This window comes from Physcomitrium patens, chromosome 8, assembly GCF_059467195.1.
Source record: "Physcomitrium patens ecotype Gransden chromosome 8, ASM5946719v1, whole genome shotgun sequence".
NCBI lineage: Eukaryota > Viridiplantae > Streptophyta > Bryopsida > Funariales > Funariaceae > Physcomitrium > Physcomitrium patens.
In genome coordinates, this window is record NC_143417.1 from 6,822,530 (window position 1) to 6,846,778 (window position 24,249).

The window sequence follows — 24,249 nt, forward strand, 5'->3', positions numbered from 1 at the left end:
TAATGTATCTCAAAGGTATCCTATGATCCTTGGATCTTTTAGCATCTTACTAACCACAAAGGTCTCCTATGCCAAACACTAATTACTCTTATATTGTTTATGGATATTCTTTAGTTCATACTTTGTTCTCTTCACTTTGACTCTTAATCCTTGACCTCATCCTATATCCATAAGATGTTCTTTCTATACACCAAGAGTCAACCCTTTGACCATTAGCAACTTACCTTAGATAATATTCTTCACAAGATAATTTATTCTACTTTCATTTTTACTTCAATACTCCCACTTTGCTATTGGTCAAAAGACTTTTAATCCAAATGCCTTTGTCAACATGTGATGTCTATCCTTTACTAATACCTTTGTCAACAAATCAGTAAGCATGTCTTCTGTTGCATAATACTTCATATCAATCACTCCTATTTCAATCTTTTCTCTTATGAAGTGATGTTGAATGTCAATGTACTTAGTCCTTGAATGATGCTTTGGATTCTTTGCAAATGCAAGACATCCTTGATTGTCACATTTCATTGGAGTTGCTTCCATTTGCACATCTCCAATGTCCTCTAAAAGTTGTCTTAGCCATATTGCCTCCATTACACCATGGCTTGTTGCCATGTATTCTACTTCCATTGTTGACCTTGCAATTGTTGGTTATCTTTTGTAATTCCATGAAATTGCTCCCATTCCAACAAAGAATACATATCTCATTGTTGACCTTTTATCATTTACATTTCCAGCCCAATCTGCATCATAATAACCATGCATAGTAATGTTATGACTTCCAAGACATAATTTGAAGTTCAAAGTACCTTTTAAGTACCTCATCATCCTTTTGATGGTTGTCCAATGGATTGGTCCAGCCTTTGACATGTGTTGGCTTACAACACTCACCGCATATGCAAGATCCATCATTGTGCCAACCATAGCATATATTAGTGAGCCCACTGCTGCCTTGTATGGAACACCTTACATTTATCTTTCAACTTCAGCAAATTCTTCTTCTGTAACGATCAACTTTAAATTGGCCTCCAAAGGTGTTCCAATAGGCTTATACTCCTCTATGTTGAATCATTTCAACACCTCTTCAATGTACTTACTTTGACTCATTATAATGGTCTTCTTAGCTTGATCTCTCACAAACTCCACTTCTAAACAATAGTGAAGCTCTCCCAAATTACTCATCTTATATTCTTTTTCTAACTTTGCCTTCAATCAATCCATCATCTTCATAGCATTGGTTGAGATAATCAAATCATCAACATAGAGGATGACAATCAATATAAACTCATTTGATTGCATCACATACAATGAATGATCAGCTTCACTCCTTACAAATCCTTCATTCACAAAGAATGTATCAATACATTGATACCATGCCCTTTGAGATTGCTTTAGTCTATACAAAGATTTCTTCAACTTAAAAATAAGGTCTTCTTTGCCAGCTTCAACAAATCCTTGAGATTGACTCATGTAGATATCTTCTTCTAACTTTCCATTCAAGAAAATCGTCTTCACATCCATTTGATGTATCTCGAAGTCCATTGCTGTCCCAATTGCCACAATAATTCTAATGGTGGTGAATTTGGCCATGAGAGCAAATGTCTCATTGAAATCAAATCCGACAACTTGTGAATATCTTTTGGCAACCAACTTAGCCTTGTATCTCACAATATTATCCATTGCATCCTTTTTGGTTCTAAACACCCACTTATAACCAATTGAAGATCGATTTGGTGGAAGTTGAATCAATTTCCATGTTTCATTGTCCATGAGTGATTTGTACTCTTATTCCATGGCATTCTCCCACTTCATAGCATCCATGGACTTCATTGCATCATACAAACTCAATGGATCAGCAAGGAGTACAACATGGGCATGTTCTTCACTTACTTGAGGAAAGATGTGGTTCTTCCACCATACATCAAGTTGTTTTTGAATTCTTCAAGGATATCTCCTTTCACTTGATGAAGATTCACCTTCATGCACTCCGATAGCTCTTGCAATCTTTTTTTTTTAAAAAAACTTGTCTCTTCACACTTAAAGGTTGGTACTCCTCATCACCATCATCATCTTCAACATCTTGATTGTCTTCATTACTAATTTTAGCAATTATAGGAACTTCATGATCTACCTTCATTGATTCTTCATCTTGATTTGAAATTCCACCATCTTCAATATCATCATCATCATCATCTTCTTCTTCTTCCATTGCTGGATTTAAAGTTGTATCTACAAACAAACCATTACTCCCACTTGGACACATCTCCAAGTGCTCACAAGCACTCTTGTGCTCCAAAAACTCTACATCACGACTTTTAATGAGTTTCTTGGTTTCTAAACACATGAGCCTATATGCTTTGGTACCTTCACAATATCCAATAAATACATATTTTCTACTCTTTGCATCAAGTTTAGACCTAATGCAATTTGGTACTTTTGCATAAGCAATGCATCCAAAGATCTTCATATGTAAAATCAAGGTTTCTTGCCATTCCAAGCTTCTTGAAGAGTCATTGATGTGAGTGCACTTATTAGACATCTATTTCTTATATACACTGCATTGACCACAGCTTCTGCCCAATATTCAAGCTGGAGGTTTTGTACATGAAGCATACTCCTTATCATCTCCACAATGATGCGATTTATTCTTTCAGCAATCCCATTTTGTTGTGGAGTGTAAGGAGTAGTGGTTGTCTTGTAATGCCTTGATTTTTCAAAAATTCATCAAAATGCTTTGACATGTACTCACCTCCATTGTTCATGTGCAATACATTTATCTTGCACTCACATTGCTTCTCCACAAGTACCTTGAATTCTTTAAACCTTGAGAAACACTCACTCTTGACTTTAATGATGTATATCCACACCTTTCTTGAAAAATCATCAATAAATGTTATAAAGTACCTTATTTCTCCAATTGATGGTATCTTCATTGGTCCACAAACATCAAAATAAACCTTCTCCAATAATTTTCTTACACGTGTTATATTTCCACTTAGAAATGAAGTCCTTTGTTGTTTACCTTGGATACAACCTTCACAAGCAAGTGTCATAGCATTGTTGCTGAATTGACCAAGGTCGAAGCCACTTACCATAGATTGGAGCTCCTTCATGCTTTTGGCATTCAAATGACTAAGTCGTTGATGCCAAATACCAAACTTGTCTTGATTTTGTAGAAAATCAACATATGCTGCTACTTCAATTCCATTCACCTTCTTACAATTGATGAAGTAGAGGTTGCCATCTCTAAGGCCTTTGGCAACATGTAGTCCACTCAATGTCTTCACAAAACACCTATCCATATTAAATTGAACTTTACAATCATGTGATATAAGTTTGTTTATCGAAAGAAGGTTCTTCTTCATCTTTGACACTGTAATTGTCATTTTATTTATTCCAGAAGAAACTTCCCCGAATAAATCCATATAGGAGAATTTGAATACAAGGAAAGACCATGTATATAAGCTCCAATTGTTAAGGTCACACAATCAACCGCTACTGCTGAATGCTTACCATATCGAAGAACACTTAACTTTTCTTCCTACTGTCCACTCTCTCATATCAATATGATAACAACCACGACATCGATTTTAGTACCTTGTGTAATTCACAAACATATAAGCATAATCCAAACCTTGGAAAGAACAACTTTCAATCTACAAAATCTAATCGAGATAATTCCTTCGATTACAATTCTTGTCTACTAAACTTGCAACCTTGCGATAAACAATGACTGGAAACTTCCATACATCATCAATCTTTTACAACAATTGATAAATAGTGATCCATAAATAACTTTGTAAATCAAACATTGATTCATTAAATTAATTTTCTTCACTAGAATCAACACTAACAAAAAAGAAACAAGAAAACTAAGAAGAAGAGATAGCACCAAGCTTATCCTCGGCTCAATACTATTGCAGTCTAGCATTTTCTTCCTCTCTTCTATCCTCCTTATACTACCTCAAGATACCAACTCCTATATTATGGATGATAATTACTTTTCTTGATAATTCATCCATTCTACCTATTGAACCATCTTTTCAATAGTTATCTATCTCTGTTTATACTATACACTAGGTATCTACATTCTGAAAATAACTACTTATTCTACATAGCCCCACTCTTAACTATGCACTGTCTCTGCAAACACAATATTGATAAACAAAAATCATTATTTATTTTATTTTTTTTAATTGGATTGTTCAATCTCTTCAATTTCTAGCGTTGGCTCCATTTGGTCTTGTTCCAACACTATATCTTCTTCCTCCAAATCATCCTGAATCTTTGCCCTTAATTGAGTTGTTAAATCTTCATTATATGCTCTCAATTCTCAAACTTGAGCTTTCAATTAGAAGATTCTGGCATCTTTAGTTTCCAGTTGTTGCTGCTGCTGTTGTAATTTCTCCTCTAATTTTCCAATTTTTATTCCCGTTGAGGCAGATGTCTGTGATTGACCAATTCTGACCAAATCACTCTCCAATTTTATTACTATTTCCTTCAAAACAATAATTTTTGCCTGTAGCTCATCTGTTTTGTTTTGATATTGATCACCCAATTATTTCTTTTCAAGCTCCAATGCCTCCTTCTTTTCTTGTTCCATCTTCAATTGAGCATTCATCTTCTCTTGTTCTAATCTATATGATTTGTGAGTTTGTAGTAATTCTTGCCTTTGATTTTTCAGGATATACTGAATCCTTTGTTTCTCCTTTGACCAATTTTCCACTCTCTCATCTAATTCATGCTTCATTCGTATGTTGGATTCTAATTCTATCTTGATGACTTGTTCCTGTTCTTTGATTTTATAATTTTTCTCCAATATTATTTTCTTGCTCGCTTCCACTTATCTTTTTAAGCTACCCTCATCTTTGAGCTTACTCACCGTAAGTTGCAGTTGAGAAATTTGATCCAATATAACTTCTTTACGATTCCACCCTTCCATTGCATCCCGTTGAAATTCTAATTGGTTGCTTTTTCTTGGAACTGGTATTGGTATCACCATCTCTATTGTTGATCAAATTAGAACTTACTCTGGTATAGATATTGGTCTTGCTTCTCATTCTATCGCTCTGCTAAATTCTCTCACTTCATACACCATTACCTTTGGACTAACTGTTCCCGTTTGTAAACTTGGAACTGTTAGATTCCTGTTTCAATGTATACTCAATCACTGAGTTTACATAATTGGAACATAATAGTGAAGCAAACTTCCCCGTCTTTTGCTTAGCTCCCATTTTTGCATATATCCTTGTGGTGACATAAGCTGCCCAATTGAATACCATGTCTTCTAGTGTTCCTATCGTGAAAAACAGTAATCGCTTTGTCATGTAGGTGGTATGCCGATTCAATGCTAACCGCTTCTGAACGAACAGTATCCATTCCATAAGTTCAGGCGTAAGTGCCTCTTGTACCTTCTATCCTTGATTTTTCTTGAGAGACGACATTCCTCCTTTGAAGTAGCTTCCTGGCCTGAAGTCATTTGACGCATCTCTTCCTACTTCAAGCTCTCCGGTTGGTAAATGCAAGACCTGTGTAAGATATTCTCATCTATCCCAATCGGGACTCATCTTACTACACTCAAACCATCCTCTAGATCATAATTTTCTATATATTCTGCCACTTGTTCTACATCAATTGGTGGTAGTTTATCTAATCCTCGCAAAAACGTAAATAATTGTGTATTTCTAAAATCTTTTTACCTTTTCAATGACTAATAGATATCTAATTTCATCGGTTCCATGTTGGTAATAACTACAAGAGACGACAATCCTAGATTGTACTTAGACCTCATATTACGGTGACTTTTCGATCTTTCTGGTATGCTCTTCGCTCTTTCCATTGACATTGTGAAAATCAAACTCTCAATACTTCCTCGCACCAATACTATTATTGATTACTGTCATAAAGCTTACAGTTCAAAGCACAATGTCTAAAATTTGCAACAATGAAATCTTCTATGAGTGCCCCGCTCCTAATTGCTTACTTGGGGTCTGAATCAAGAACATCTAATCTAGTGTACCTTAATCTCATTTCTAATCAAGAATATCTAATTTTTTGACTAGTCAGTTTCAGTATCCAAAACTAACCATCAATCATTTTTGAACTATCACAACCTTTCTAATCTTGTCGGTAATCATTATTATGGAGACTCTCCCCCTCCACTCAGTAAATCTATCTCGGGTTTATATATAATACAGATATAATCGGTTTCCATTAATGCGTGTTGTGAAGTAGGTTCTCGGAAAATCTTTCAATTGAACGGAACCATTAAAGAAACCTTCCACCATCCCATATGGCCCATGCCATCGTACTTGAAATTTACTGAAAAAGTTGTTAAAGCGGCTATCATAAAGTAGCACCAGATCATTGGGCATAAAATATTTCGGTCGTAACTTACTGTTGTAATAACTCTTTTGGTGGCACTGTGTAGCTTCTATGATCAAGAGAGTCATAGGCCTAGCTTCATCAAATTTTTCGAATTGGACTAACCTATATTGAAGAGATTCTTTATCTTCTATACGTTCATTTAACACAATTTGTAAACTTTGTAAATTTATAAATTTGTAAATTTCCAATTCAATTGGTAGAATTGCCTCCTGATTATATATTAATTGAAATGAGGTAGAATTGGTAGTTACTTTATATACAGTACGGTACGTCCTTAAAGCTGCAAATAATTTACTATCCCAATTGGTTCTTGCTCTTGAAATAGTCTTTGTTAAGATCTTACATAGGATACCGTTGGTCTTTTCTATTTATCCATTAGCTCGTGGATGATAAGGCGTAGTTTTTTGGTACTTGATCTCATACTTCACTATTAATGCTTTAATTGCTGCATTAATAAAATGTGTTCCGCGATCACCAACCAATTTTTTTGGACAACCAAAATGAGTGATAATGTTCTCATATAAAAATATCGCTACGGTATTGACATTATTAATTCTCGTTGCTATGGCCTCTACCCATTTGGTGACATAATCAGTGGCTACTAGAATATAACGTTTATGTCCATTTCAAGAGGCAGATGCAATGGGTCCTACAAAGTCAATACTCCATTTTTCGAATGGTACCTGTGCCAAAATTGGTACCAATGGCATTGCAGAAGTTCCAGTAGGGTGACCAATTTGTTAACAAAGATCACAATGATGAACATATTGGTGTGCATCTGAAAACATTGTTGGCCACCAATATCCAACTATTAAAGCCTTATGTGCATTGCTATCACCCGTAAAATGTCCTCCACAACTATCCAAATGACATCCTTACAAAATTGTATGAACTTCACTTTGAAAGATGCAACGGCATAAAATTCCATCCCGCCCTTGTTTGTACAAAGCATCTCCAATCATGGTATACAATGCACTTTTAAAATCAGACGCTTTTTTAATTTTTCATTATAAGAAATGAAAAAAGTCTGAAATATTAGATATTGGATCAAGTCACCATATTCGGGTGTAATGACATCCACAACGAATAGTTGTGCATCCAAAAGAGCATCATTTATTGGCTCATTACCCAGTATATTAGATAAACGGGATAAGTGATCTGCATTGGCATGTTTCTTGTCGGATCGAACGTTAATCGTAAAGTTGGATTCCTAGAGAAGTAACACCAATCGAGTAATTCGTCTACTCAATTGAGGTTTATTTATCATGTACTTAAGTGCATCATAATCAAAGTGGAACACAAATGGATATTTAAGTAGATAGTGGCAAAAATTTTGTACAAAGTAGATCATTCCGAGGGCTTCTCGCTCGATAGTATTATAATTTTATTTTGCAGCAATGAATTATCGGCTCGTATAATATATAGAATGATCTAATCTTTTTTCATCCTTTTGACTGAGAATGGATCCAATAGCAACATTAGACACATCCACCTTGTTTTGTCCAACAAGGTGTTACAAGAATTGGGACAGATACCAATTTTTGTTTCAATTCATCGAATATGAAAGTACAGTCTTCAGTCCATATTGAGCTAGATCTGTCTGACAAGGGTTTCTTTAACAAGCAGGTTTAACGATTGATAGATAATCATAAAGGATTCAATAAAATACCGATAGTAGGTGACATGGCCAATGAAACCGCGTACGCCTAATACCATATTTGGCTTTGATAAATCCAATATATGAGTAACTTTATCGGGATCTATAGCAATACCTTCAATAGAGACAATGTGTCCCAATAGCTTCTTTGATGGTATACCAAATTGACTCTTCTCTAAATTTAGAGATATTCCATACTTATTGCATTGATTCAAACAGTTATCCAAACATGCTAGATGTTCAACCGTTGTGCTAAAGGTGCAGAAATTATCCAGAAATATCTCCATTGATAAATATAAGTAATCTTGAAACACTTGTATCATTACCCGTTAAAAAGTAGTTGAGGTATTACATAATCCAAATGGCATTACTTTATAGGTGAATGTATCCCAATCTGTGGTAAACGTAGTCTTCAATTGGACTTCTTCGGTAATTTTAATTTGATTATATCCCAAAAATCCATCCAAAAATGAGTAACATTTATGTCCGGCCACTCCGTCCAAAATACTGTCTGTAAACGGTAACGAAAAATAATCCTTCTTAGTAGCCACATTTAACTTTCAAAAATCCTGACATATCTTGATTTTCTCATTCTTCTTCGGTACCATCACTATTGACGACGTCCATGTACTATGCGGAGCAAGATAAATAAAATCCTTGTCTAGAAGTTTATCCAATTCCTCTTTCACTAAAAAGAAATATTTTGGGTTAAGCCGCTGTTATCTTTGACGAACTAGCCTAACACCCTCCTCCAAAATAATTTGGTGCTCACACACGTTGTCGTGTTGTAACACGAATATATCGTGAAAATAAAAAGAAAGGGGAATTTTATTAATGTTCAGTTACCTCGAATATTGGGAGCAACAACCAACTCCAGTGCAAATACTGAGTGGCTAGGTTCAGTCACCCCGTTACAGTCAGCCGGGACATACTGAAATGCTCCGTTCGATTCCAATAACGGGAGTCAGCAGGAAGGGAAAGGACCAATTCACACAACGGGTGAGCCTGGTTCAAAGAGCCAATTGGATCCAATTTCGAGAATCCAATCCGGGTCCTCTTATCCAATATGAGACATGTATTGGTCGGGCAACCCAATGCAGTCTGATTATGGAAAAATCCAAGTCTTACTCCGGGTCCTCTTATCCAATATGAGACCTGTATTGGTCGGGCAACCCAATGCAGAGTAATTACGGGAACATCGAGGTTACTACGGGCATCTTACCCAATATGAGACCTACATTAGTCGGGCAACCCAATGCAGTCTGATTACGGGAAAATCCGGGTCCTACTACTAGACTCTTATCCAATATGAGACCTGAATTGGTTGAGCGAGTCAATGTGGTCCCGATTACGGGGTTCGATTCTGTTTCAGGCTGTCCTATTCTCTGTTTTAGGGAACGTTGTTTTCGGTAAATGGATCTCTTAAAGGTAAAAATGGAGGAGAAAGCTTTGATGGCGAGAGCCAATTTCGGATCTAAGCTCTGGCGGCGGGAGCCAATTCCGGATCCAAGACGAAAGATTAAAGAAATTCAGAGGATAAGGTTAAGGGAGAGATATAAGTTTTTGGGGGGTTTTTTTTTTTGGAGATCAGAGGGGGGGAGGGTTTTTTGGATCGAAGAGCTAGCTTCAAGTTTTTTCAAGGTTACTAGTTCGGTTTCATTAGAGGTTTTTGAAGATCAGGGGAATTGGAGAGGAACTTCGTACTTCAGGGTCGGGGAAGAAAAGACAAAGAATTGGATTTTTCTTCTTCATAGAGTTTTGGGAAGACAGAGGCAATTGTTGCTAAAGTCAGTGTTGTAATGGTGAATCGGGATTTTTAATGAAGTGGGTTTGATTACTCTGACTGTTTTGTGAAATCGAGTTACGTCTATGATTGAAGGATTAAAAAGGTGTCTATAGGATTGAGTATGCGAAGTGAATGAAATTTATTGGGTTAATCTAACAAGACAGTCAGTGGATACAAGATCGTAAGTACAAAGCGGTATCGGAGATTAGCAGATTGGATTGTTTGGGGTTCTCTGTAACGTCTAGAGACCTACTGGCTAGGGCAAAAAGGACTTTGACAAGCAGTGGAAGGGCATCCGTATAGATTTACGGTGTATTCTTGCAGTCGTTTATATTCCAGCAGTCAAAAACTGATAGACTGCTTGACTATTGGCGAATCTCCATACTACCTTCTACAGCCAGACGCCCGGCGTGTTCTCAAGTAGGAAAGCACGTAATACGACAATGTCGACTGGAATCTCTTTCAAATCCACATATGACCACGCAAAGGTAGATTTGTGATGGAAAAAAAACTATTTTCAAGCATCCAATTCTGTACCTATAATATCGACATATATTTTAATTTGCTGTGGTCTTTTGTTGGTGCCCAAGTTAATGGATTGACACACAGGGTCTTCAACAACCTTTGATTTAATTATCTTCTCTTGATCTGAATATCTTATATTATCCAACATATAGAAACTATCTAATTTTGGTTCCAATGTACTAACTCTATTGAGTGCGAGATTGTTCATCCATTTGGTAATAATATGATCTGAGTTAGTCACATCCTCCTGATGCAGTAAATATTCATCGAGACCTCTACATTGGTAGATCAGGTTTAGGATTTAGGTTTAGGGTTTAGGGTTTAGGGTATTAGATCCAAGTCCTCCAATGTATTTGTGCTCATTAAAATCACACTGGAGCCACCATCGACTTGTACCCCTGGAATTAAAACGCCATCGATTGATACATCGATTGTTGGTGCTCTCGGATCTAGGTTTAAGTTAGCTTCATGAATTTTTTTAATGTGGGATCTTTGTTGTATTAACGCTGAATTCAATGTAAATCGACATTTCGGTGCTATACCCAAAAGTTGCTTCATTGTAATTGAAGACTGAATAACATCCAAATCCTTCAAAATATCGTAGGATTCCATATTCAGAGTAATTTTCAATGCTCTTTTGTATTTCATTGGTTTCAATTTTATTCCATTCGGCAGCAATTCCTTCCTGGTGATTGGGATTGCCACTAGTAATTTTGCTAACTTTTCTACCACTAAAGGTTCCTTTAATGGATAAGATCTTTTATTGGGTTGTACAAGTATTGGTACTTGGTCAGTTGGGATCGATCTTGATGGTCTTGACAAATTGGCACGTGGAACCAAATTGGATTCCTCAGTCTGTTGAGGTCTCAATATTGGGATACGTCTCAATACTGATATTGGTTCGTTTACTCCCGTGGACGGTGCTACTTGCTCTCCTACAATTGGTTCATCCAGGTCCTGAATTAGATTCTTATCTTTTTGTTGGCCTCTGGTAAGCACTACGTTCACCACCTCGACACGATAAACTGGTGAGTCTCGTTGAACAAGATCTTTGTCCTCCATCGGTTGGCTTATTTGTATTTATTGGTCCCAATTATTATAATTAAAGGGCGCATTGTACTGCTCATACGTGTGACCAGACTGCTTACAATTTCCACATATTAGAGCATAGTCATCACTGGCCTTTGAATTAGGACATTCACTCGCATAATGTCCAATTTGTCTGCAATGATAGTAACAAAGTGGTGTCCTCCCAACTCTTTTAGAGATATTGGGTGTCTCTACTGGTATATAACAGCTAGGTCTATTCCATATTGGATGAGTAAAGGATCTTAGTTTATCCATTGTTACTGTAGACTCTGGCATTGGCTTCATCATGGATGGATATTGATGGTATCTTGGTTGGTTCATTGCCAATCCGTGAGTATTGGATACACCTTCTTGGTGAAATTCAGAGTTTAGAAAATTGGAATAATTCTTATTTTGTTTATTCGCTTGATTTTCATTCTAGCCAAACCTATTATTTGTTTGTACTTGATTGACATCCGACGAAGTTGATTGAATCATTATCTGATTACTGAGTTATTTTTGCTTCCATAAATTCCAACATTTGGTGGTAATATGCTTGCCCCCAAAAAAGGTACATTGTACAGTCATTTGAGGTGGTAAAGGACATTCTGTTACTAAATGGCCTTACCCCTTACAATTGCTGCACCAGACATTGGGACGCATATTGGTTAATTTATGCCTTTTTCTTTATCCTTGGCCAGATTCACAACCAATTCATCCATTTTTTTTGCCAGTGTTAACAGCAATGACTCATTGAGATCCCTTGATATCAATGCATTTGGTAATTTCTTCGTAGGTATTGATTTTTGATATATGGAATAAGGCGCATACATGTGTGATGATGATGGTGGTATAACTTACAATGGAATGATATCCACTATTCCTTGTGGAATTGTACCATAATCATTCTTTCTCAAATAACTTTCCAATGCATTATTTCAATTTATCATTTGATAACCTCCTTTAGATGGAATCATCGTGGCTCCAAGTGTTAAGTTCTGGTCATAGTGACATTCCTTCCATACTTTTGCTCACTCAAGAAATGATGCAATGGTGGTTGATTGGGCCTCTTTTATAAACATCTTCAATTTTGGTGGGTGTAGTCCATTAACCAATATGGACAACACAAACGATTTTGACATTTGGTTATTTGACCATTTTTGAAGTATATTTGCTACACGACCATAATATAATTGTACCGCTTCCTTTGGTACCATTTTGTTGTTCATTAATTTTTCTCTAAGATGTTCTTCAAAATCAATTGGTCAAAAATGGGCTAAAAATATATTTTTTAATGCCTCCCAATTGATAAATTCTCCCACATGTAGGCGGTTATACCACCCAAATGATGTGTCTTTCAATGTCGCTGATAGCCATCTCAGCCAAATGTCTTCTGTTCTTCCATTATTAGCTACACATGCCATCAAGAATTGAGACAAATATTGATCTGAATCCGCACCTGGCAAACCCCAAAAAATAGGTAATGGCACGACGCTAGTCGTTCCATCGTCCATTGCATCCATTTGAACTACAATCGGAACTGCTAGTCCTTCGGATGCCATTAAAGATACAGGTGTTTCACTCAATTCCTAATTAAAATAAAAATTATCTCTCGCAAAAGTCTTTTTGAGACTTCCAGGCCTTTCCGATTGACTATTATTATCTCCAAATAATTTTATTGATTGAATATGAGGTAAAAAGAATAGATTTTGATATACTCTGAATTGGTCTTTACTGACAAGCGATTTATGCCAATCTTTAGAACCAGTCTTGTTAGAATCGGACATATCTCCAATTGAGAAAATACATTCAAAAGGCTTGAAAGAGGAAAATTTGTACTACCTCATTTATAAAAAGATGAATAGAGTGGAGGTAGCCACATTTGCTGAGTTTACATCAAACTAAGACAAGTTGAATATATGGCATCATCGCCTTGACCATTTGAATGTGAAGAGCATGAGAGAGCTCAAGACCATGGTAATTGGCTTAGATCTTGGTAATACAAGCCATAATGTAAAACAACTTGTATGTGAAAGATGCATTTAAGGTAAACAACAAAGGGCCTCATTTCCAGAGAGTGTAGCAATACGTGCTACCAAGTTGTTGGAAATTGTCCATTTGGATGTATGTGGACCTATGAAGAATACAAATATTGGAGGATCAAGATATTTTCTTATTTTCATTGATGATTATTCAAGAAAGATTTGGATCTACATTCTTAAAGCCAAGAGTGAATGCTTTTGGAAGTTTAAAGAGTTTAAAGCATTTGTTGAGAAACAAAGTAAATGCAAGATCAAGGTCCTACATAAGGATAATGGAGGTGAGTACATGTCTAAGTAATTTGATGTTTATTTGAAGAATGAAGGAATTGCTAGACAAACCACAATTCCATACACTCCACAACAAAATGGTATTGCTAAAAGGACAAATCGAACCATTGTAGAGATGGAAAGGAACATGCTTCATAATCAAAACCTTGGCTATGAGTTTTGGACATAAACTGTGGTAAATACAGTGTATACAAGAAATAGATGTCCAACAAGTGCTCTTGCATCAATGACACTACAAGAAGCTTAGAGTAGGAGACAACCTTACATTTTCCATATGAAGACCTTAAGTTGCATTGCATATGCAAAAACATCGAATTGTATGAGGTCCAAACTTGATGCAAAAGGTACAAAGTGTGTATTTCTTTATTATTGTAAAGGTACTAAGGCATATAGACTAATGTGCTTGGAAATCAAGAAGATCATCAAAAGTCGTGATGTTGAGTTTTTGAAGCACAAAAGTGCTTGTGAGAACTTGAAGATGTGTCTAAGAGGAAGTAATGGTGTGTTTGTAGACACATCTTTGAATAGCAAAGAAACAAGAAGATGAAGTGTGAAGATGCAATCAAGTGAGAGAAGGCTATGGAAGAAGAGTACCAATCTCTTATAGATATTGGTAAATGGTATATGGCACCTCTTCCAATAAATCGATCTAGTGTTGGTTGTAAGTGAGTGTTTAGAACTAAAAGAGATGCAATGGGTGTGGTAGTGAGGCACAAGGTAAGATTAGTTGCAAAAGGATACTCACAAGTTGCTAGAATTGATTTCAATGATACTTATGCACCCGTTGTCGCACTATAAATACTTACAATGTGTAAAAATTAGTTAAAACATATTATATGTTGATAAATCTAGATGTGTGTTAGAGTGGCTAGTAGATTAAATTAAAAGGAGTTGGTAGAAGAAACTTTATTTTGTTTCTTTACTTGTTTTGATTTTGACATTAAAAAATATATATATAAATATATAGGACCTAAATGTTTAATATGAAGCCTTGGGAGAATTTGGAAGCCTAAGGATGAAAATCTAAACCAATAGGAGGCTAATTGGGAGGGATGAAAGCAAGGTATGGTCGGATGAAGGCAAGGAATGGGGAACTTCATCCTTGTTGGTCGAATACCATGCCCAATGGGCTTTGAGGAGGCTGCCTACGACCTTAACAAGAATTTCGGCGAATTCAAAGAAGAAATTCGGAGATTAAAAGATAGGATTGTAAAGTTTAGGATTTGAGATACAATTTGTATGTAAAAATTAGAGGATTTGGAGTTAGGATGAAAAAGTTATAGCCGTTTGAAGTTAAGGTATTTATTTAAGATATACTATTACTCTTTTGAAACTATGAGGAGTTTTACAATTGCGTTTGAAGATCGGAAGGAGCAACTGGAACGGCAACTTTAAGGCCTACGTCTTTCACAAAAGACTTATTGCTTTTGGAGTTTATATGAAGGAGTTGTAAGGAGTTGAAGGAGGCGCTTCCAAATCAAAAGCAGTAAGTAAGCGGATTTGTTTGTAGTAATGGTTGAAGCCATAACTTAAGTTTTCGGACGAATTTTTGACTCAAACTTTTTGGAGAATGTAAAATTTTGTATTAAGAAGCTATAAATATAAATTCTATGGCATTTGAGCTTATGTTTTGTGAGATATAAAGAAAATTGTACACAGATGTATAAAGATAAGGGTTTGAAGCAACTGTTAGGATTTTCAAGATATCTCAAGATCTACAATGAATTTGCAGTTGAAAATTGTTGTAGAAGTTAATAAGAATACATCAGTACCTTATGTAAAATTTGAGTTTGTTTGGTAGGTTGGATTAGGAGATATGAGGTGTTGAAGTTCGGAAAAATCTCCATATAAGAATAAACAAGGTTTTAGAAGATTTTATCATATTTTGGAAGTTGTAGATTACTTGAGGATTGTGTATTTGGTGTAATTACTCAAAAAAGGAAAAATTATATATAAACTTAGGACTTCTCTTATTTTCAAGCTTGATTGAATAATTAGTGATAGCGAGAAGCCCAACATTTTTTTGAAACAAACTCTCTCTCTACTCCGACACTGTTGTCAAATTCACCACCATTAAGACCATTGTAGCAATTTGGGCAGCAATGGATTTGGAAATATACCAAATGGATGTAAAGACAGCCATTTTGAATGGAAAATTATAAAAAGACATCTACATGGACCAACCTCAAGGATTTATACAACAACGCAAAGAACATCTTATGTACAAATTGAAGATATCCTTATATGGATTGAAACAATCACCAAGGACATGGTACCAACGAATTGACACCTTCTTTATCAATGAAAGATTTGTGATCAATGAAGCTGATCATTCATTGTACGTGATACAATCTAGAGAGTTCTTGCTGATTGTAATCCTTTATATTGTTGATTTGATCATCTTGGCTAACAATATGGAAAAGATGGATTAGATGAAGGCCAAATTAGAGAAGGAATATGAGATGAGTGATTTGGAAGAGTTGCACTATTTCTTGGAAGTGGAATTTGTAAGAAATCATGGTAACAAGACCATTACAATGAGCCAAACCAAATACATTGCAGAAGTGTTGAAATGATTCAACATGGAGGAGTGCAAGCCTATTGGAACATCTTTGGAGGTAAATTTGAAGTTGATGAAGCTCACGGATGAGGAGTTTGCACAAGTTGAAGGTGAGATGCAAAGTGTTCTATATAAGATAGCAGTAAGCTCACTCATGTATGCAATGGTGGCCACAAGAGTGGATCTTGCATATGTGATGTCGTATTACGTGCTTTCCTACTTGAGAACGCGTCGAACGTTTGGCTGTAGAAGGTAGTATGGAGATTCACCAATAGTCAAGGAGTCTATCTATTTTTGACTGCTGGAATATAAACGACTGCAAGAATATATCATAAATCTATACGGATGCCCTTCGACTGCTTGTCGAAGTCCTTTTTGCCCCAGCCGGTAGGTCTCTAGATGTTACAGAGAACCCCGAACAACCCAATCTGCTAATCTCCGATACCGCTTTGTACTTACGATCTTGTATCCACTGACTGTCTTGTTAGATTAACCCAATAAATTTCATTCACTCCGCATACTCAATCCTATAGATACCTTTTTAATCCTTCAATCACAAACGTAACTCGATTTCACAAAACAGTCAAGAGTAATCAAACCCACTTCATTAAAAATTCCTGATTCACCATTACAACACTGACTTCAGCAACGATTGCCTCAGTCTTTCCAAAACTCTATGAAGAAGAAAAATCCAATTCTTCGTCTTTTCTTCCCCGACCCGAAGCATGAAGCTCCTCTCCAATCTCTTTGATCTTCAAAAACCTCCCATGAAAATGAACTAGTAACCTTTCCAAGAGCTTGAAGCTAGCTCTTCCCTATCTTCAAAAAAAAACCTCCTCCCTGATCTCATTCTTCCCTTAACCTTATCTTTTGAATTTCTTCAATCTTCCATCTTGGATCCGAAATTGGCTCCCATCGTCAGAGCTTAGATCCGAAATTGGATCCCACCGTCAGAGCTTTCAAAACGGCACAGAGAATAGGACAGCCTGAAACAGAATCGAAACCCCGTACTCGGGTCCACATTGAGTCGCCCGACCAATTCAGGTCTCACATTGGGTAAGATACCCATAGTAATCTAGATTTTCCCGTAATTAGACTGTATTGGGTTGCCTGACCAATTCAGGTCTCATATTGGATAAGAGTCCAGTAGTAAGACTCGGATTTCCCCGTAATTAGACTGCATTGGGTTGCCCGACCAATGCAGGTCTTATATTGGGTAAGATGCCCGTAATAACCTAGATGTTCCCGTAACTAGACTACATTGGGTTGCCCGACCAATACAAGTCTCATATTGGGTAAGAGGATCCGGATTGGATTCTTGAAATTGGATCCAATTGGCTCTTCGAACCAGGCTCACCCGTTGCGTGAATTGGTCCTTTTCCTTCCTGCTAACTCCCATTATTGGAATCGAATGGAGCATTTCAGTATGCCTCGGCAGACTGTAACGGGGTGACTGAACTTGACCACTCAGTATTTGCATTAGAGTTGGTCGTTGCTCCCAATATTCGAGGTAACTGAATATTAATAAAAGTCCCCTTTCTTTATATTTTCACGGTATACTCGTATTACAACACGACATCTACCCCCTCTGAACCTATGCATCCTTCGGTATGCACCAATTTACCCAATTGCTGTTTGATTCAGAATATATCGTCTACATCTTTGCCCAATTCGTCTTCGTCACCTTCATTATCTAAATCACTTTTATCTTCTTGCTGCGGAATCTCTATACCTTCATTAAGGTCTTCCATATTCATCTCCGCATGTCTTCGTTTAAATATTTTTACTCGCTTCCCTACAATTGGTATTTTCAATTTTGTACCATTTAACTCCCGTAACGAGTAAGTCGCATTATCATGAACAGTTGTTACCACATATGGTCCAAACCAACGTTTTGAAAATTTCCGCAAAGTACTATGTTGATTATCCAGACTATTGTCATAAACAAGTACCCAGTGACCTTCCTCGATTGCTTTTGGTCTCAATCGATGTTGCTTATCGTATCGCGCCTTGTTTTGTAACCTTGTTCTTTTTAACCTTTCCAATGCTATCTGGACATCTTCCGTTTTTTGCTCCAATTGTCGAATCCTAATAGCCAAAAGTTCTTCTCTTGTCAATCCATCTTCCTATGGTAGCATACTCCAAGTAAGTACCTTTTCTTCAATCGACATAACTGGTTTTTCACCTGTCATAAGTTCTACTGGCATATATCCTGTCACCGAACTATGTGTTGTTCGATCAGCCCATAATGCAAATAACAAAAGCCGTGGCCATTCTTTAACTTTCCCATTACAAGCTTTAACTAATGCTTTCACAATCGGTGGGTAACCGCGTTCGCTTTTTGCATTCCTTTCTGAATTATAAGCAATAGTCAGTGATAGTTTAACTCCACATCTTTCAAAGAACTTACGAGCTTCTTGTGCATTTAATTCTCCACGATCTGCAGTGATTTTTTCTACGCACCCGTAACGGCAAATGACATCTTCGAGCAAAAACCTACAAATCCCCTCTGTAGATTTTGTCCTCAATGCTCTTCCTTCTACTTGATTTGATAAATCTTCACGAGCTAAAACCAAATATCTCATCTGCCATAACCCAACCGGCATAATAACCAAATCAACAACCCATTTAAAATGAATAGCCAGAGGATACGTAGGATGAAGACCATCTCGATGTCGGATATTAGAATACGATTGACAGATTTCACATGACTCTACAAATGAGAGCACATCTCGATACATATTTTTCCACCAATATCGTTCCTTGAGTTTAGCAAAAGTAGCCCAGATTCCTCTATGCCCTGCCCATAAACTATCATGAAACTCCTTTAATAATTTTAGTTTTTCTTCCCTTTTGCCTATCACTCGTCGTGGCATCCCAATTCCTTTCTTTGGTCTCTTCCATAAGAATCCATCTCGAAGTAAAAATCCATATGCTTTTTTTCTTATTTGTTTGAATTTTTCTGTAGATCAATTTCCCTACTTAGTCAAGGTATTCAAGTAATGATCAATATCCAATAATTCTCCTTCATAAGATTCTTCAAGAAATAGCATGTCTTCCCTGTTGAGATTTGATATTGAATAGAATTTCAATCCGACGTCATCAATGCCTTCAACCATTTTGTCCTCCCTCTCGTATCTTGCTCAAGAAAGCATGTCTGCTACTAAATTGTCTTTCCCAGTAATATGCTTAAATTCTGGATTTAGTGACTTAATATAAGCAATCCATCTCAATATTGCAATATCTGGCTTTGAACAGTTAATAATCATTCCAAGCAATGGCAAGCAATCTGTTTCAATTACTACTGCCCCAATCAAATAATCTTTTCCAGCTTTCATAGCCAAAACGACTTCCCAAAGTTCTCTTTTGACTTGCGAATATGCATGCTGACGAATATTTAAAACTTTAGCCCCAAATCGAACTCCAAATCTACTCCCATTTGAATCATCTTGACCCACAGTCCATCCAATGGCAATTGGACTAGTGTCCACAATAAGAATCATTGGTCTATTGAACTTATAATCAACCTTCCTCAATATTGGAGGTGACATCAATAATTTCTTCAATCTTTGCATTGCCTGAATATGCCTTTCTTCCCATTTAAATCGGTAACCCTTGCGTAACAGTTCATATAATGGATCCGCTATGTGAGCAAAATGAGGGATCCAGATTCGATAAAATACACATGCATCCAAAAACCTGCGAACCTCTGTTAAAGAATCACAATCTTCTTTCATCCTTCCAATTGCATCAACTTTAGTCGGATCTGGTTTTCTTCCGTAAGATCCACATAAATGTCCAACAATTACAACCTCTCGTACTCCAAATACGGACTTCATACCCGATAATGTAAGATGAACTTCTCCAAGCCGAGTTAAAATCTTTTCACAATCTTGTATATGATTAACAACATATTTGCGACACACCCTCGTATCTAAAGTTTCATCCTTGTCTCCTTCTCTGCACCCTTTTATAGGAACATCATCCAGAAAAGGCATAGTCTTTTCCGGAATAAAATCTCTCAATACCTTATTCATCCCATTCATCATATGGGCAACTGAGTTGGTCGCGCCTTGAGGAAGAGTGCACATTCTAACCAATCCAAGTGGTGTCCTCATTGTTGTCATATTTCTACTTCCTTTGGTAGGTTGAAATTGATCATAACCTGAATACAAGTCACCCATTGAATAGATCGCCCTTCCAGCAAACGCCTCAGCAAATTCATCCACAATAGGTCCAATTCTTGCATTCTTGATAGTTACTGCATTCACCGGTTGCATATCTTGAATAAACCGTAGTGATCCATTCTTCTTAGGTACCGTAAACCATCGACTAGAATACGGCGCAAATGAAGGTTCCAATATTTTCATCTTTATCTTTTCTTTTAATAGTTCAACCAATTTAGGTAAATGTACCCTCGGTACTGGAATCGGTCTTAGATTCCAAGGTACATATGGTATAGTGAAGATAACCATAGGTGTTACAATATTTGGATCCACACACCCAATTTCATGAGATTTGAAGGCAAACGATCTACCTTGTTTAGCCAACATCTTTTTGAAGCAAGTAATTTCCTCCGACAATAAAGAACCATCAGAACCAATCTTCAATTCTTCAAAAGTCTCTTTAGTAAACTGATGTCCAATACTCATTAGATCTCTTAAACTTGCTTCTTTTGATACTTCTCCCATTTGTTCTTAAGAATCTTCTAGTAATAGTCCGGCAACAGGCTTTACCTTCTTATCTGCCATTTTATATCTCGTCTCTACAGTGACTTCTGGTGCTTGAAAAGATTCAAGCATGGTATAAACCACTCTTGAATGAATCTCAACAATCTTATCATTATCCCCTATCCCAATAGATGTAATCAATTCCAATGAATCTTCCAGTCCATTTTCTTCATAAACACTTAAAATCCTCTCATCATCTTGCAATGTACCTAACTTGCGTAATTGTCCTTCAATATCATATAATCTTTTTCTTTCTTTTCTTTTAAAATCATCAACTTTCTTATACATAATATTTCCATTCTCCAATATACCAATAAAATTCGCATCAAAGGCACCTTCATCTCGCGAGAGTACCTCCTCTTTTGTACCTCTATAATCTCGCTTTACAGTGATACCTCCCCAAAATCCTTAAATCCTTCAACAATCTTTGGCAATGGTTTCTCCCTCAACCTATCTCGATTCCATTCATGGTTAGGAGATACTGTTAGAAATTGTACAGCTTTCTTCCCATCTTCACTCCGTACCGTTGTATAAGCAGAACCATCGTCAAGTACTTTTGTTTCCATCCGTGTTGCCATGATATAAGGTTGTCCTAAAATCAACGGATAAGACGTTGTATCTTGAACAAAGAAATGTTGCTCCGTCGCAACATCCCCAATCCGAATTTTGACATCTGGACAAGCTCCATATAATTCGCCCCGTGTGTTATTAGCCGCTCGAATTGCCCATCCATGTTCCATATCAATTTGGCCATTTTTGCTTCTTATAAAGATCTTTAGACATGAGATTTATTTCAGAACCATGGTCGACTAAAGCAACTATTGGTTCTTCTATATCTCCTACTTTCACCAATACCTCAGTAGTTGCCTTTGCCCAATGTTTTCGAGTATAATGGCTCAAAGTTTCCATTTCCTTGTCACTAGAATCTTTGAAACGTACTCGCTGATTATATCCATTCTTTTCATTTGTTGGTTGCTTGTAACCAATATCAACCTCTTCTTCATCTCTATATATTCTTGCATCAATAGCATGACTCATTCCAGTTTCACCCATTAATTGCCTCTGTTGCTTAATGCTGTCAATGATGATATCATGAAACTCCTTCTTTGCAATTCTCAAGACTTCTTTCAATGTGAATTCTATCTTAGCGTTCAATATACATTCTTCCAACACCCCTTTCAAAATTTGTTGCCGCTTCAATGTCAGAAAGTAGCTTATAAGTAATTGATTTGGCTTTATCTTTTGTCTCTTTTGTTTTTTCTCCCAATGATGCTGAGGTATCCTTTACAGGCAATTCTTGTGAAGCTGCCTCCCGAGCCTTGTCTCCTCGATTTTGCCTCTTAAAAGAATTTCCTTCTCTAGTATCATCAAAATTTCCTCGTCTCTTTTCTTCCATCAAAGCCTCATGTTGGCTTTTAGCAATATATGCATGAACTAAAAGAGATTCAACAGGATCCTCTCAACCTGTTCTACCTCGTATTGTAGCTGCAGTCCTCAATAACACTTCTCGAGGTAATTTCCCTTCTTGCATTGTAGAAATGGCATAAGCGCAAAACTTACTAGTTTTCGTACTTCCACCAATTCCATCGTCTACTCTAGCACCATAACTTGCACTTTCTCGTGCTGATGTTTCATGCTCTTTTAGGTAATCTTGAACCAATGCTCTCATTCCTCCCTTGCCAAAATTGGTTTGAAGAAGATCCTCTCCATTTTTCAATGCTATCTTTCCATCTTTCCAGCAAATAATTCTCTGCCGTATCATATTATTAAATTCATTGCAATCTTTTCTAGTGTGTGAAGCATCATCACACCAAATGCATCTTCGTACATATCCTTGTTTTGAAACATTCTTCGAATTGTTTATAGAAGTATTCTCTTCAAGTCTTGCCAATTTGATTTGAAGATCTCGCATTCCTCGTATAATTTCTTCCATACCCATATCTGCTTTCTTTGACAAGGATGTCGAAGGTTGAACTGTAGGCATTGTCGGTGGTGTTGTACGTACTGGAGCTTTGGGTGCTTGTACTGTTTTTGAAATATTGCTCCTATCCTTCCTCCTTTCTCTTTTTGTAAGCAATCCCATCGCATCTTCAACGTTCTTCCACTTTGTTGTCAATCCTTCATCTTCTTCTTTGTCTTCAAGAAGAAGTTCTAATTTCCTTTGCAATTCTCCATTAGCAGCTTCAAGAAATAGATCAACTTTGTTCGGCTCCAATGTCAATTTTTCTACCTTCGACAATTGAGAGTATTGCCTCTCAAATTCCCTTAGTAGCTCTGTTGCTTACAAATTCTTATTGGGCCGTTCAATCCATTCTAGAAACAACTTCTTAGTAACGCAATCAACATCTTCCAAGAAATATTCGTCTTTCAATGTATGTGAAAAAACCTCCCATGAATTCCCATAACGATCCGTAATCGATGTAATGTGGTCTCTTATCTCCGCTATCATGGCAAGTCCAAATAGTGCAACCATTTTCTTCTCAGAAACCCGATTTAATTCCATTTCACAAACATAACATCTTAAATACCTTGAAATATTCCTCCCATCAAATTGATCAATTTTATTGACCACTGCTTGCAATGCTTTGGTTGCCAAAGCTTCCTTTCGATCATTGCTTTGCTGTTGCTGCATTGATAATGAGAAGGCTTGAAACATACTAGCAATAGACGGATCCATGTGCATACCTTATCCTTTAGAAGACTCCCCACCAGAAACTCCTCCCAAAAATCCTTCAAAATTTTTATTTTTGTTTTCCATAAAATAAAGATAAAATCAACCGAAATCCAATACCTTCCACCTCAAGCTTTCACGTCGGATTCACCACTTTTATCGTATTACGTGCTTTCTTACTTGAGAACGCGTCGGACGTTTGGCTGTAGAAGGTAGTATGGAGATTCGCCAATAGTCAAGGAGTCTATCTATTTTTGACTGCTAGAATATAAACGACTGCAAGAATACACCATAAATCTATACGGATGCCCTTCGACTGCTTGTCGAAGTCCTTTTTGCCCCAGCCGGTAGGTCTCTAGATGTTACAGAGAACCCCGAACAACCCAATCTGCTAATCTCCGATACCGCTTTGTACTTACGATCTTGTATCCACTGACTGTCTTGTTAGATTAACCCAATAAATTTCATTCACTCCGCATACTCAATCCTATAGATACCTTTTTAATCCTTCAATCACAAACGTAACTCGATTTCA